This window comes from Panthera leo, chromosome A1, assembly GCF_018350215.1.
Source record: "Panthera leo isolate Ple1 chromosome A1, P.leo_Ple1_pat1.1, whole genome shotgun sequence".
NCBI classification, from domain to species: Eukaryota; Metazoa; Chordata; class Mammalia; order Carnivora; family Felidae; genus Panthera; species Panthera leo.
Window position 1 is genome coordinate 238,028,248 of NC_056679.1, and position 16,646 is coordinate 238,044,893.

Genomic DNA, 16,646 nt, shown 5'->3' on the forward strand with positions numbered 1-16,646 from the left:
TCAGAGCAGGACCTTGTTTGGAGATGTAATTACTGTTACGCTAGGGTGGTTCTGGAGCATTTCCGTGGCCCCACGCACTCGACAGCACAAGTGGTTGTCATTACACGTGTGAAGTGGTGTCCTACGTGGGAAAGACATTTAACGGGACGTAATTAGTTAACGCGAGGTCATAGGAAGGAGGTCCGTGTAACCCACCGTGTCTGGTGACCTGCAGGGGGAGGAGAGAGACGGAGACACAGACGCGCAGGGAGAAGGCCGTGTGACCACAAAGGGACAGTATGGAGCGATGTGGCCCCAGACCAGAGGTCACTACCAGAAGCCAGGAGAGGAACATGGGATAGAGGAACTCTCTCTCAGGGCCCTGGGGAAGGGACAGCCCTGCCAGTAGCTTGCCTTCAAACTTGGACTCTAGGATAGTGAGAGAGTATGTTTCTGTTGTTTTAGGCCACCCGGCCCTGGCTGTTCTGTGACAGCAGCCCCAGGGAACTAGAATAGGTGGTGGGTTTGCCCAGCATGGGAGCTCAGGTTCCCTGTCACCACATGCTGGGGTCCACCTCGCCGGTCTTCTCCTCTGCCTGTCCCTCTGTCAAGAACAATCTCCTTTCCACTCCCATCCCCCACTTTCTAACCACCGAACCCTCACACCATCCCTGCTTCTCTTGGACATCACCTCTAGAAGTCTGCTCTAACCCCTGCTCCTGGGCTCAGCCCTGGTCCTGCTTCTTAAACCCTCCACTCTCCCCAGCTGGCCCCAGCAGGCGCCCCATGGAAGGGGAGTGCTGTCTCTCTCTTCAGTGGGCTGGGAGCTCCCCTGGGAGCAAGGACTGAGGAGTCGGCCTTATCATTTCTGCCAATGTCTTGAATAGGCCCCGTGCATGGTTCATAGTGGCACTTAATATATATCTACACAAAAATGAGTTAATGGGTGGGCATTTACATGAACGGGTGGATGAACGGATAGGCGGGGATTTGGTGAATGGGTAGATGGATGAACAGAAGGATAGGTGGAAGAAGGGGAGAAAGGAAGGAAGAAGGAGTAGAGGAATGGATGGGAGGGTGGGTGGGTGGGTGGATGATGAATGGATAGATGATGGAGGAATGGATAGATGAATATGCAGATGGGTGATTGATGGGCAGGTGGTTGGGTTGTTGGATAGTGAATGGATGGATGGATGGATGGATGGACGGGTGGATGGACGGGTGGATGGGTGGATGGATGGTGGATGGATGGTGGATGGATGGATGGGTGAATGGTTGGATGGATGGTGGATGGATGGTGGATGGATGGATGGGTGAATGGTTGGATGGATGGATGATGGATGGATGGAGGAGTACTTGGATGGATGAGCAGGTAGGTGAATGGATGGATGGATGGATGGATGATGGGTGAATGGACGGACAATGGATGGATGGATGGATGGTTGGTTGGATGATGGATGGATGGATGGATGGGTGGATGGATGGTGGATGAATGGATGGACGATGGATGGATGGATGAATGGTGGATGGGTGGGTGGGTGGATGGTTGGATGGATGAATGATGACGGATGGAGAAGTACTTGGAGGGATGAGCAGGTAGGTGGATGGATGGATGGATGGTGGATGGATGGATGGATAATGGGTGAATGGACAGATGATGGATAGATGGACGGACGATGGATGGATGGGTGGATGGATGGATGGTTGGATGGGTGGATGGATGGATGATTGGATGGATGGATGGAGGAGTACTTGGATGGATGAGCAGGTAGATGGATGGATGGATGGATGGATGGATGGACAATGGATGAATGGATGGATGGTGGATGGATAGATGGATGGTAGATGGATGGTGGATGCATGGGTGGTTGGATGGGTGAGTTATTGGATGAATGGATGATGGATGGATGGAAGAGTACTTGCATAGATGAGCAGGTAGGTGGATAGATGGATGGATGGATGGTGGACGGATGGATGGAAGGTAGATGGTTGGATGGGTGGATGGATGGTGAATGGTTGGATGGATAGGTGATGGATGGATGGAGGAGTACTTGGATGAGCAGGTAGGTGGATGGGTGGGAGCACAGATGGTGGACGGGACTATGAATGAGTGAAAGGTCCTGTATTACACCTAAAAGTCTGTCGTTCCGGTCCAATCTCAAATCCCTGCTGTGGGACTGGACATGAATGCTATATTTAGCATTTATTCTCCAAGGACATGGCACTCTTTAATACAAGTGAAATTAACCTCAAAACCCTGAAGCCATGTTTTCTCCCCACACTAACCTCCTGCAGAAAGCAAGCTCCCTGGGAGGGAAGAGCCTGCCCCTGCCCCATATCCTGTCTACGCAGGTCTCAGTCCCTGTGTCCACGCTGCACTTTACCATCGGATTTATGCTCTTCACCAAGTGACCTTTAGACACAAAGTCTGGCTGTTAAAGCCCAGAAAAGCCATGTGATTTTTCCTTTGAGAGAAGCATTTTAATAAAGTTTCTGTATCCGTGAAATAGGTGATATACGGAGTAAATGGATTCTCCGTGTTTGGCTTTTCTTATATTTATTCCACAATCCCGCTTTAATCTCTGTAGATGCATCTGACCAGCCAAAGTTCATGGCTTTTACCTGCTTCCTGATTACTGACAGCAGAGAGGTTGCCTTTTTTGAGATACAGTTAATTAGTAAGTCCTGTGTGCCGCTGTCCCCATGGAAGACACTGCCTGCTGCCCTCTTCTTCCCAAAGACCCCTGGGTCACAACCGCAGCACAAAGCCCGGGGCACCCGCCCGCCCCGCAGAGCGGGGTCCTAAAACCCAGCCCACCTGACTGCACAGAGAAGGCTCACCCCAGGGCTGGGAAAACAAAACAAAAGCCAGCGGCTCCCCCACCTGTGTCTGCAGGTGGGGGTGGGGGGTTGCCTGGACTCCCCCCACCCAGCTTCCCGGTGCGGAGTTGGCTGGGCAGTGGGGACAGTCCCATCAGCCAAGCCCGAGAGCCATGGCCTTCTTTCAACTGCCATTTTTGGTGTCCTTACACAGAATGGAAATGGCAGAATATTTCAATTTAGTGAGTCTGGCTTCATTCTTCATTTTAACAAAACAGAAAACACGAGTCAGTGCACCTGAGAACAGGGCAAGTTCCACTGTGTGGAACGTGTGCTTCAGGTGTGTGCACATGAGAGAGAGCGAGCGAGAGAGGATCAGAGACAGAGAGAGATGGAGAGACACGGAGACAGAGCAGGGGAAGGGGTGGCGAGGCAGGAGGAAGGGGCGGGGAGAAGGAGAGAGGGAGACACGAATTTTCAGGTCAGGTTGAAGACTCGGGGCCCTGCACCCCCTCCGTAGGGCGGGCGACCACTTGATGTGCTCAGGACGGTGGGTCACCCCAGGCCCCACTCTGCCCCTCGGCCCAAGCCGGCAGGTGGGGAAGGGGAAGGCCCAGGGCAGGCAAGTCTGAGAAGGGACCGGGTCCCGAGGGGTGGGGGTGGCCAAGAGGGGGATTTGAGGACAGCAGACTGCCCTCGTTGTCCGGGTACACGACAGAAAGGCAACGGAGCCCCGGTGGACTGGGGGGGGGGCGGTGCTGAGTTACCCCCGTTTCCCTGGGCAGAAGGCCTCCCAGCCTTTAGTGTAGGAATATGCACCGCTGTCTGCAGCAGGAATCAAGGGCCCTGGGGCCACAGGTCACAGACACCTGCACGCACTGGCCAGGGGTCGACAGGTGAGGGGAATGGGTGCAGAGCAGAGCAGAGGCTGCTGATGTTAGAGAACCGTTCAGTCACATAGAAATGCAGCCTGGTGTCGGCCGGTACCTCTGTGTCTCCGGGGAGGGAAGCCAGAACCTCTGACTCCTAAGCGAGTGTAGGACGCTGTGTCAGTCAGGATCCTTGGTAGGATCTGTCACCTCCACCCAACTAGAGGACCCGGGGCCACTCACAGAGGCCCCTGGGAACGGCCGGTTTGTGCAGGGGACACGGGAGCTGGCCTAGGGGCAGGCCTCCCCACCACCCCTGCCCTGGCACCCAGCCAGCACCTCCCACAGCCACCGCCAGAGCCAAGATCGCAGCGGAGGCTGGCTAGCCGTGGTGCACGTCCTGGGCACCCCACAGGAAGTCACGCAGGGACGGCAATGCCCCCACGGCCATCCACCCCGCGCTGGCTGCGGCGTAGCCCAGAAAGGGCAGAGTCCCTTTCTTGTGACTTCGCTTGGTCTGTTACAAAGCCGTGAGTTTGACACCCAGGGGAACTTGCTCAGAAACTCAGACTCTGAGTCTCCCCAGGCTCCAGTCTTCCAGCAACGTACGAGGGACCAAAGACATCCCTCCTGTTCCTCCCGGCTTCCCCCTGCTCTCCCCGAGGGGCTTAGACTACCACGGGACCCTCATGACACTGGGAACTTCTGCCCTGAGCCGGCCCCTGCTCTCGAGGGGGTGCTGTTTTCCAGGAAGGCTGCCCCCCTGGGGATGGCTGCCTCAGGTGTCCCTCCAAGCACACAGGGTGAACAGAAGGCATGGGAAAAAATAGCACAAACGCTATTTGCTTAGAAATCTGGCTTTTCCAAACAGAATGCAAAGGACTTCTGTTTCTATAACTGAACTTTAAAAACCCAGCCAGTATTGACTTATGCACTAAATGTATTTGTCTAGAATTTAAATAATTTTACTTATTCCAGGAGCTAAATTCCTCTCTCTTCAAGTTATCAGTTGTGTGGATGAAGGGTCCGGCAGACGCTTCGTCGGGTTCAAACCAGAACGCCTCCGCCCTGGGGCCTCACTGCACGCTCCTTCCCCGTCTGGATCAAAGGCTAATATTTGGAGAGGCTTTTCGACAAACGCATTCAAAGGCGGGTTACAATCCACCAGCTATTAAACATTTGGATATCCCTTAAGCCTTTTTCACACAAGAAACTTCAATCGAAGATTCTAAAAAGTTCTATTATACACAAAATGATCATTTTAAAAGCTGAGAAGGAAAAGGTGATAGTCACCTACAGATCCATTCCAGAAGGCGGCAAACTAACTCTTCCAGCCACGGGCGGGGGGGTGGGGGGGGGGGAAGTGGGGGCGCTCTGGGGTCTGTGCGCCGAGGGGGACGCACCGCAGGGGAGGACAGGCCTCTTCCACTCCCTCTGCTCCCTCACCGTGCCCGGACAGCTGTCAGAAGCCTTACGGGAGCTGAACCCTAGCAAGGGGCCCGACAGGTGGGGGCGTGGGTCCCGGCCCCAGGACGACGCTCTGCAGGCCACCGGCTCCTGAGAGGGTGTTTCCAGCACATTGAAGGGGTGGGTTTTTTTTTTTGTTTTTTTTTTTTCAACGTTTTTTATTTATTTTTGGGACAGAGAGAGACAGAGCATGAACGGGGGAGGGGCAGAGAGAGAGGGAGACACAGAATCGGAAACAGGCTCCAGGCTCCGAGCCATCAGCCCAGAGCCCGACGCGGGGCTCGAACTCATGGACCGCGAGATCGTGACCTGGCTGAAGTCGGACGCTTAACCGACTGCGCCACTCAGGCGCCCCTGAAGGGGTGGGTTTTTAATCCAGTGAGTAGCTTTCTGACGGCTCCACGCGACCTTCTACCTGGAGATGCAAACAGATCGAAACTACCAGCTGAGCTGTCCTGCTGACCACGGCCAGGGGCTGCCGCTGCCCCATGGGTCCCGGCGACGCAGCCTCGGCAGGCCAGGGGTGTGTGCAAGAAGCTGGCCCCGGGGCTGCTGTGCCATAGGTGCGCTCATTTGCTCCCGTCCCCTTCCCCGCGCCTCCCTCCGGGGGCAGACGCAACGCCACTGCCTGTCTGGTGTCTGGTGAGGTGAGTTAGCCTCCCCCACACACGCCGGCCCACCGCCGCCGAGGCCAGCTTCTCTCCACGCAGCCAGAGCCCCCGGGGGCCAGCACCCCACCTCCTGGGCACCTGCCCCCAACTCCGTGCCCCTCGGCCCTGCCTCCCACCTCCCCCCCCAGCCCCTCCTCGCCCTAAGCAGTGGCTCTGGGGCCTGTGGGGACGTCCACAGGCGGAGGGATGCCTGACCCCCAACCCCCAGCAGGCCCAGGCCGGGCGGACATGGGTTTGGGGGTCCCACTCCACGCTAACAGGGATTTAGCCAGTATTTTGGCCGTATGCTGCAAGACAGAGGGACGTGCGTCTGGACACTGTGCCCTACTTAGGAAATCTCTCTTCGCTGAGAGAGAGGAGTTAGCAAGCCTGAAATTACTTTGTGCGTGTTCTCGAACCGAGCAAGCAGCAGATAATCAGAACCCGCTGCATCATTTGCAGGCGGAGCACAAAATGAGCATCCAGGGGCCCTTTTCAAAGCTCATTAAAGGGTCTCAGGGTGGCGGCCGTGGAGCTCTGAACAAAGTCCCCGCAGAGCGCGAGGCCCTGGGGATAGGAGGGTGTCGCCTCGGGAGACAAGCAGCAGAGAGAGGGAGAGGCTGCAGGGAACGGATGGGCTGGGTGCCTGGGGGGTGGTGCAGGGTAGCCCTCAGCTCTGTTCCCAGACAGCCTGGGGTCTGACATCCACCTGCCGCAGGGGGGGTTGGCTCCGGAGCTGAGACCAAGGAAGTGCCAGGAGGCTGGGCCACGTGAGAGCCGCAGGGCCAGGGTGCACCCCGACGGCAGGGCTGTGGGAAGCACCCAAGCCGGCCCGAAGGTTCCCACAGGCCAGGTTTGCCACAGTCTGTGCAAAGCTAACAATGCCGGTAGTGGCCCGGAGCCCCCCGTCCCAGCTCCGGCTGCCACGGGGAAGTGCCTTAGACTGGGGAGTCTGCAGACACATTTATTCCTCACGGTTCTGAGAGCAGGGCCTCCAGGCGCCACCCTCACTCACGTGGGCGGAGCGCACGCTCTGGCGTCTCTCCTACGGGGGCGCTGATCGCACCCTGGGGCCCACCCCGGGAACCCCGTCCCACCCAAGCGCCTCCGGAAGGCCCGCCTCCCGACCATCACAGCGAGAGTCAGGGCTGTGGCACATGAGTCCGGGGGACACACCTGTTCAAGCCCTGGCACCACCGAACGAAACAAGTGCCCACGAGTCCACAACAGAGGGAAGGCGGGGCAAGCTCCTCCTTTGGCAGAGTGCTGGGGACAGCGGAACCCGAGGCCAACGCCAGGGCCAGCGATCGAGCCGTAGGCAGGACCCCCGGGGGCGTTAAGTCAGCAGGCAGGTCCTCACAAGGTACCGAAGCGGGAAGTGGCAACTTTGCAGCAGGGAAGCCGCAGACGCCGGGTCGCCGAGCGGTCAGGATGACCCAGCGAGCGCCTGGCCACGACGCTCCCAAGTGGGGCCCGGCAGGGCTTCAGCAAGACCGCCAGGAAACAGCAGACGGGCCCAGGCTGGGACACGTACCTCACCATGGCCGATGCCCCCCAAACGTGCGGAGGACGAGGCTCCGCCCCCGGGGGAGACCCAAGAGACACTGACCGCGGTTGTGCCCTGGGTCAGGTCCCGGCCCGGAAAAGGAGCGCAGGGCAGGCTGCAGAGACCGGTCTCCCGGCCGCTGCTGTCGGGGAGCTGCTGTGGAACACGTCCGTCTTCCATCGGGTTTTGTAACGTATTTTGTAAGTAATAATTTCAGAGTGAAAAGCTGGACGTAAAACCATTAAAACAAAGATCTTCTCTGGTCCTCTGAGTCCATCCCACGGAGGACACAGTGCCATGCTCCGCGTCACTGGGACAGTTCCCTTCTCTCGCTCAGTCTCCCCGCCTCCCACCACACCTGTTAGTGGTGGAGTGGGGCCCCCAAATCCACGTCTGCCAAGAACCTCAGAGCAGGGCCTCGTCTGGGAACATGGGACCGCCCCGGAGCCGGCTGCGCCCTGGCCGACCCCCCGCCCCCGGCACCCTCGCAGGAGGAAGAGGGACACGCAGACTCCTGGTGGAGACGGGTGGAGAAGGGCTGACACAGCCACAAGCAGGGACACCTAGGATGCCAGCAGCCCCAGGAGCGGGAGGGAGGCCCCCAGGGCTTTGCCCTCAGAGCCCCCGCAGCCAACGTGCCCACTCCCCACTCCGTGGCCGTGGACTCTGGCCTCCAGGACTCAAGGGACCAGACCCCTCTTATTCTGAGCCTTGCAATCTGTAGACGCTCCGGGGACAGCTCACTTCGCCTACGTCCACACTAGCATCGGCCTGCTTCCTTCTCTCTGATTCTACGTGTGTGGACCTCCCGCAGAGGCCCGGCCTGCCAGCCCTGCCTCACCTCCCACGTGGCCGCTCCCCCAGAGTTTCGCTTCCCTGTAACTGGATGAACACTACGTGCGTTAACACCTTCTGTTTTCACTTCGGTTCACTCTCAGGAGACAGCTGCCTGCTCCTTCCACAGCCGTCCTTCCCTCCGCATCTGGACGTCGCCGGCGCTCTCCTGCACTTGGACGTTCCGGCCGTCTCCGATCCTCACTGCTACAAACACCACCACAGCGAGTGCCCTGTAGCGCAGGACAGATGCCAGCATGGCCAGCCTTGGGGCTGTGGGGACAGTTCGGTGGCCGCAGCCACGGCCCCTCCCCAGGGCAGCAGCGTGCCCCGCGACCTGTTTCCTCATGAGATGCCTTGGAGGGCACCAGAGCACTGCCCTCGGTGCCCTCAGCGGTGGGAACCTGCTTTTGCACGTGAGGTCTGCTTGCCCACGTCCGGGGCGCTGCAGGGGTGGGGCGGGGCGTTGTCACGAGCGGTGGACATGTTTGAAGCCCAGAATCCGCTTCCGCAGCCCGGGGGTGAATTGAGTCTGGTTACAGATGTTTACCTGCGTGGCGTGTCGCTTGAAAGGAAAACCCTCCAACAGCAGTAAGCAGATGGGCATAAACTGCCCGCCCCGAGGGCCCCCAAGGCCACTCTGAGCTGGGTCAGTCCCTGGAGGGGCCAGGCAGGGACGTGCATGGGACCCCTGCCCAGCCGCCACCAAAGCACCCAGCGCTCACGGGCCCAGCTTGCCTGACACACGGCCCCTCCTGCCTATCCTCACCCCGGGTCTCGGGCACCACGTCTGGGACAGGCCACGTCTGAGTTCCCGACTCTCTACCCCCATCACAGATGCGCTGTCACCTTCCTGGCTTCTGTGGTTTCTTCCTCTCGGTGTGACTGCTGCTGTAGGTGCGTGGCCACCCATGGTGCCACGTGGGCACAGCTGGGGGACCCTTCTCCTCACTGACTGGCCCCGAGTCTGCAGGTGCATGGGGGCGCTGCTGACCACCCTGGTGCTCCCTCTGCTCCGGTCCAGCCCGGCTCCTGCGGCTCCGGGACCTGAGACACAGCCACGTTGGGGCCTCCCGCCTGTGGAAGCCCCAGGACTCCGCAGCCACAGGCACATCCACCCCTTCTGCATGGCTCGGTCTCTAGAGAGGCAGGACCCTGTGCCCTCCCGAGGCACCCCTGGCCCTGCTCTCCTGCCTGGGGAGGACTCGCACGTCACCAGTTCCCCCTTCCTTCCTTCCAGATCCTCGCGTACCCACCATCCGGCCCTTCACACACTAGGGGGTGGCAGGCGGCATGAGCTCTGCTCAAGGGGCGGCGTCGGTGGCCCGGCCCCCAGCCCCAGATGCTTCTTGCTTCAGTTTCCTCGTGTGCAAATCGCTCCAACGTGGGTAAGTTGTGGGCGCTGAACTGAATCCATGCATGTTGTTCTCAGGACAGCGCCTTCACATGGCGTCTCTTCCTTCCAGACCAGCGGACAGGAGTGTCGGGTGCCCTGGGGCCGAACCTCAAGTTAAGAGCACCACCTCCGAGGCCCTGCTCCACGCGTGCACCTGGCGTGGTTGCCGAGGGTCCACCGGTGCCCCTCGGCCTGTGGCAGCGTGTCCGTGCTCCCGGGAGGCCCGGTGCCCTGGCGCCTGGGCTTACCACGTGGGAGGTCCAGAGCGGTCATTACCACTCGTGACCAAGGGGCAATTACACCGGCAATCAGAGCCCAGGCTGGGAGTCGGGGAAATGTCAGCATGGGAGACGAGGAAGCTTGATCAAGCATTAGGCACAGCCTCCGGCTGACTTCTTCCTGCCACTAAAAGAGCTGTTTCCATGAGCCGGTCGGCTTCCAGACATTGTTTGGCGGCCCGTGTGTTCCAGAGAATAGAATCCATTATTTGTTCAAGACGGGTTTCCTGAGGTAACTGCGAACCCCAATATTGACACTAAGTCGTATTAAAAGCGTTGCGGGAAGGCCAGCCCGGCTTTTTGTAAGATAATAATAGTGCTCGTGTGTTCTAAGGCTGAAACCTGTAATCTCGTTGATTTTCCACCGGGAAATGGGGCTGTTGATGAGGCCTAACCCTGGGGACCATCGGCGCTGCCCCGAGGGCAGTGGAATCAAGGGACCCCTCCCCCCACCCAGCTCCCGACACCTGAACAGGCCAAACGTCCTCCTGAGACCTCCTAGCAAGACACTGGACCGCCCTTTCTCCTGAGACCCTCCTGGGGTGACACTGGACCTCCCCTTTCTGACACCAGCCCCCTCCAACAGGAGGCTGGGGAGCATCTCCGGGGACCAGCGTGCACTCAAGTGTCAGGGACGCAGGGGGACACACAGTCCTGGCTTGGCCTGCATCTCCCCCCTTCCCACGACCTCACGTGCCCCCGGCATTTCCTCCGACCCTCAAAACAACAGGGATTGATTACGGAGACACACTGGGGGGATTTGCAACAGAATTGAGGGCTGCTATGGAAAGAATCGTTTTCTGCAAGTTCGTCTGTTGAAGCCCTGACTCCTAACTCCTTAGAACGTGACTGCGTTTGGACGTCAGGTCTACAGAGGTGGTCAAGCCAAAACAGGTCACTAGGGTGTCCCTGATCCACATGACCCGTGTCCTCCTAGGAAGACGAGACCGGACACGGACACGCACGGGGACGGCCAGGTGAGGACACAGAGTCGGCACATACAGGCCAAGCAGAGAGGCCTCAGGAGGAACCCGCTCTGCCCCCACCCGCGTCCCAGCCTCCCAGCCTGCCAGCCTCCCAGCCTCCAGCACCGGGAGAAGTAAATGTCTGACGGCTAAGCCGCCCACCTGTGGGACCCAGTTACGGCAGCCACGAGAACTCACTCAGAGCCCAGGGCCTGGCCCTCCCCTCTCTTACCCCAGCCCACCCGACACCTCGCGCACAGGCGTTCTAACCAGCGAAGATGACGGGGGTGGTCCACGCAACGTGGCCACTCCTCCGTGCCAGGCACGACTCCGGGGGCCTCTGATCCTTACCCTTCCTGACCGCTCTGCCGTGGGCGCACTATGCTGACCACATGAAGGAGAGCGCCAGGGAGCCCACACCTCACCTGAGAACGGGGGCCACCTTCCGGGCTCCCCGGCTGTGGCCGCCTGACTTTCTGAGATAACGCGAAGAAACCCACTTGATCCCAGAGAAGATGCGCAGAGCTGGGCGCCTACCCCAAATTGCCTCTGGCAGCTGTTCTCTCTAAGGTGTGCACCTAGGTGGCGCCTCAACTGCAGTTTCCAACTTCCCGGACCCAGCAGCCCACCGACAGGATCTTGTTTTTACTGGACGAGCCCCGCAGAGCCGGTCTCCGATGCACTGAGACCCGGTGACCCGCGGCGGGGGCTGCTCCTCAGCTCAGAAACACCGCAAGCGCACCACGGCCCAGGACCCGGAATAGCCACAGCTCCTGCTCCCGAGGCCGCTTATTCCCCACGATCAGGGAAACAGAAACGAAAACGACCCCGAGTCGAGGGACAGCATCTCACCTGTCGGACCGGCAGAACTCCACAGGCCGGACACTGTCCTCTGCTGGCACAGCTACAGAGAAACAGGTTTCCTCAGCCTTTGCCGGCAGGATACCAGCAGGCTGCCACCCGAGGGGAGGCGCCGGGCAGCCGCTGGAGAAGCGTCCCCACGTCCATCGTTTGAATCGACAGTTCCCCGTCCAAGGATCTACCTCAAAAACACACTGGCAAATTAAGACATGGAAAAACGTATGTTCGAGGTCACGCGTTATAGTCCAAGTTTTCATAGCTAAAGGCTAGAAACAACTCAGGTGTCTATTAACAGGGACGTAGTCGAATAAACTGTTACACCCCCAAAAACGGAGAAGCGTGTCTGCACAAAGATAGAAGAAAGAGATCTATCTGCCACATGGGGTTTTCTCCAGGACACGCAAAAGATTGTAAAACTCAATGGAACTTCCAGAAATGAAAAACAGAACTGAAATGGAAAATTCACAGGATAAGCTTGGCAGTTTGGAAAATACAAAAAAGAGTCAGTGAACCTGGAAACATAACATTAGAAAGGATCCAAACCTAAGTATGGGAAGGGGGAAAAATTGAAAAACTAAACAGACCTTCCTCACCATCGAACAGCGTCAAGCTGTCTGATATACACACAGCTGGACTCCAAAGAAGAGGCAGACCAAATATTTAAAGGCTTCTTGGCTGCACATTTGCAAATTTGATGAGACTCCCAAAGTAAAGGAGTTCGGTAAGCATCCAGCGGGACAGACAAGAGGAACCACGCTACAGCACGTCACCGCCGAATTGCTAAAAAGGCAATGGCTTTAAAAAAATTCTAAAACCAGCCAGAGAAAAGGGATACACTCTAGGCAGAGAAACAGGACCAGAAATAGCTGTTAATTTCTCATCAGAAACAACACAGGCCAGAAGGTACTGCAACAGTGTGCTTTCACATGAAGAAAACATGTGTGTCAACCCGGGACTCTACAATTACTGAAAATACCTTTCCAAAAAACAAAGGCAGCCCAGGGGCCTGGAGTTCCAGCCGGTTCCTACCACGTTCCCCCAGTCACTTCCCTCCTCTTTCCTTGGAACGTGACAGAAGCCACGGTGTCCTTCGCGGGTGCAGCGCCCGAGACCATCTCCGAGACCACGACAGTGCCCGTCGAGCGGGTCAAGCTGCTGCCGCAGGTGCAGGGTGCCAGCAAGCACATTGCCACAGACAGCGATGCAAGGGCATCACGGGCTGTGAGGTTCGTGTCCCCAAGGAGCAGGGGGTCCTGTCCTCCTGGCGTGGTCACCGGCCAACGTCGTCAGATACTTCCCCACCCAGGCTCTCAACTTCGCCTTCAAAGATAAACACAAGCGGGTCTTCCCGGGTGGTGTGGACCACAGAGCCCAATTCGGCGCTACTCTGCAGGGCATCTGGCATCAGGTGGTACCGCTGGGGCCACATCCCCGTGTTTTGTGTATCCTCTGGATTTTGTTCGTACCCGTCTGGCAGCTGATGCGGGCCAAGCTGGACCAGAGAGGGAACCCAGGGGCCTCGACGACTGCCTGGGTGAGATCTACAAATCCGGTGGGATGGAGGGCCTGCGCTGTGGAGGGTGTTCTCATGTCCCGAGCTGCCTACCTCAGCATCTGTGCCGCTGCAAAGGGGTCGCTCCCAGGTCCCGAGAATACACACACGTTCCTCAGCCGGATGACGGCACGACCCGTCACAGCGGCTGCGGGGCTCACTCCCATCTGTTTGACACTGTTCATCGGACATCGGGTCCACAGGCTCGCTTCGCTGCCCGAGCAGGACACCCCGCAAGGAAGGAGGCAAAGCTTTCTACAAGGGGGCTAGTCCAGCGTTCTCAGATGCATGGGGCGCTTCTGCGCTTGTCTCGTGTGACGAGTCGAGAAGCTCGTGCAAGTTACGCTAGTGTTTCCCCCTGTGAACAGGCGTGTTGTATCAGAGAACATCTCTTGAGGATTCTTGACGGACTTTTGGCCCTCTGTTTATCAACGATAACTACTGGTTGGAAATGGGAAGCAATGATGTTTGTCTGACCCTTTTATCTCTTAAGGCCATTTCCATGATGGTGGGACTCCGTTGTATTTTTTTATTTCAGTCACTCCTGAAAAATAAATTTGAGGAAATAAAAAAATGAAGGCAGGTTAAAAGTATTTTCATTCAAAAACGGTTGACACAATCCACCACCACTGGATGTACGTCGTAAGAAGTGCTTTAAAAAAGCCACGGAAGCAAAGGAGTAAAGAGCAGCTAGCAATCAAGACACGCACGAAGGAGCCGAGAGAGCAGGTGGGTGCACGTGAACTGATGTCAAGCATCTGTGCTCCTACTTAACTTACTCAAAGCACAGCTGACCGTTTAAAGCAAAAAGGACGATGTTATCGTGGACTTGACGGCATACGTAGAAGTGAAACGTATGACAAGTTAGAAGGAAGCAACAGGAGAACAGACTAGAACTTTGCTGTCCAAAGTTGTTACGGCCCATAGCAACTTTTTTCCTCTTTTCCAGCGATGTCTTCTGAGACACCAATAATAAAATAGCAAAAAGAAACTACACCAAAACGAAAAAGCTTCTGCACGGGGAAGGACACAGTCAACAAAACTAAAAGACAACCTACAGAATGGGAGAAGACATGTGCCAAGGACATAGCCAATAAAGGGTTCGTAATCCAAAATACATAAAGAACCTAATACGACTCAATACTCAAAACACAAAATTTCCAACTAAAAAACGGGCAGAAGACATGAACAGGTATTTCTCCAAACACAGAGATGACCAACAGACACACGAAAAGATGTTCAACATCCCTCATCATCAAGGAAATGCGAATCAAAACCACAATGAGGCAGCACCTCACACTCCTCAGAATGGCTAAAATCAAAAACAAAAGAAACAACCAGTGTTGGTGAGAATGTGGATAAAAAGGAACCCTCGTGCACTGTTGGTGGGAATGCAAGCCGGTGCAGCCACTGTGAACAGTACGGCGGCTCCTCAAAAAGTTAAAAATAAGGGCACCTGGGGGGCACAGTCAGTTAAGCGTCTGACTGTTATTGGCTCGGTCATGATCTCACGGTTCGTGCGACCGAGCCCCGTGTCAGGCTCCGCGCTGTCACCCTGGACTCACATTTGAGGGGCCCTGGGAATGAACAACAGCCTGACCGTGCAGGAGAATGGTTAGCTTTCAAGGGTCCCTAACCAGACACCCACGCGCAACACGTGAGCATCCCACCACCACCCAGCAGCGGGAGGGCTAACCCTGTACACAAGAGCTCCTATAAGGAACTGACAGTGGGATCCGTCTCATGGGTGGGAAGGAAAGTCCTGTGGGAGCCGTGCCCTTGCTAGGAGGGCCAAGCATCAGGCAGGTCCGGGCTGGACACTCGGGAGTGATCTGCAGTCTAGAAGCTGGGTCCCCAAGTCCCCGCACGGCACCGGGTTTCTATCTGACCTTCCAGAAAGCCATGCAAGGCATGCATTTATTTATTTATTTATTTATTTACTTATTTATTTATTTATAGTCTCTTTATTTTGCGAGAGAGCGAGTGCAAGTGGGGGAGGGGCAGAGAGAGAGGGAGAGAGAAAATCAGAAGCAGGCTCCGCAGTCATCTCGGAGTCTGATGTGGGGCTTGAGCTCACAAACCTGAGCCACCCAGGTGCCCCCGTGCAAGGCCTTTTTATAGCTGTGACATAGGGAAACTGAAGGACTTTGTAAAGATCTGCTTTTCACTCCTTTTCCTGATCCTATTCCTGCTAGGACCCGCATCCCCACTTTACACACGCCTTGTAGCACCAACAGTGTGTGTCCTCCTTATAAGGGACAAGAAGTCAACATTTATCTCAAGTCTTCCGGCACAATAGACGACATCTAAGGAAGAACCAGGTGAGAATAACCAGACCGCCAGGAACAGACGTGTGGACGCCAAGGCTCCCTGGCTCTGAGGATAACTGACGAAGGGCAGCTGGGGGACTGAGGGGACCTACACAGCAGGCCCCAAGCAAGAGGAGATTCTCTCCTTTCCTTTCCGGAGTCTCCCAGACACTCCATACCTGCATTCTGTCTATACCTTCAGGACACTCTGCACTCACCTCCTGCTGGCTCACATTCAATTTCTATCCTGCAGAGGGCCGGGGACACTCGTGCCTGGTCCCGCAGGACCCCCTCTGGATCCTTGGACCTGACCTGCCTGCATTGGCTTTAGATTCATGAGCGGCAGGACACTCTGCGTCGGGGTGTGGCTTTTGCCCCCAGTTGCCAATAAATCTCTACACCTGGGACAGAGTACAAACCAGATCAAAAGTCAGTCTGAGAGGGAGAAGAGTATGAACCTCAGCGTTCTTGGGGCTTTGCGGCCCCTTCCTGAGGCCTGACTGCATCCTGGCCTTCAGATTCCACGAGACCCCCCATGTCCCTCGTGTCCCGCTGATGCCCTCTTGTGCTCACACAGCTGGAGCTGGTCTTTGTTCCCTGCAGACTAATTAGCCTGGCGTTCCTTCCAACACTGTGTAGACCAGAGCAGCGACAGCAAAGCCGCAGGGTGCGAGCAGGGGCTCCTTAGGTGTGGCAGGAGCACGATGGCTCAGGGGTAAAGGTGGCTCTGTGGCCTTGGTTGCAGAGGACTGGTAAGCCTGTTAAGAAGGGTGGATTTTACACTCAGGGTAAGAAGAGGCAGGTTTGCTAAAGCAGAGGACAGACCAGATAGGGGAGGGTGGAGACGGTCTGTGACACACCATTCCATCGGTTGAACCAACAGAGCCAGGAGTGGATTCTACAAGGGAGAACGTGCGGAGGAAAGTTCCTAGTGGCCCCCCAATCTCTGGCCCAGATCCTAGGAGCAGGTGGTCCAAGGCCTCCCTGCACTCAGCCTCAGTGCCTTGTTCCCGGAGGTCTCCATCTCTGCATGAAGTCACATCCCGTCCACAGCGCATCTACTGCCCTACGAATTCCCGCCCAAGCCCCCACCCTAAAGCAGTTTGCCTCCTCCTCTGAA

At 56.9% G+C, this 16,646-nt stretch overlaps 1 pseudogene; it reads left to right on the plus strand.

Annotated features, from left to right (window-relative positions):
• The first annotated feature begins 9,458 nt into the window (after window positions 1-9,458).
• On the plus strand, window positions 9,459-13,566 carry LOC122198711 (annotated as a pseudogene).
• Window positions 13,567-16,646: the final 3,080 nt, after the last annotated feature.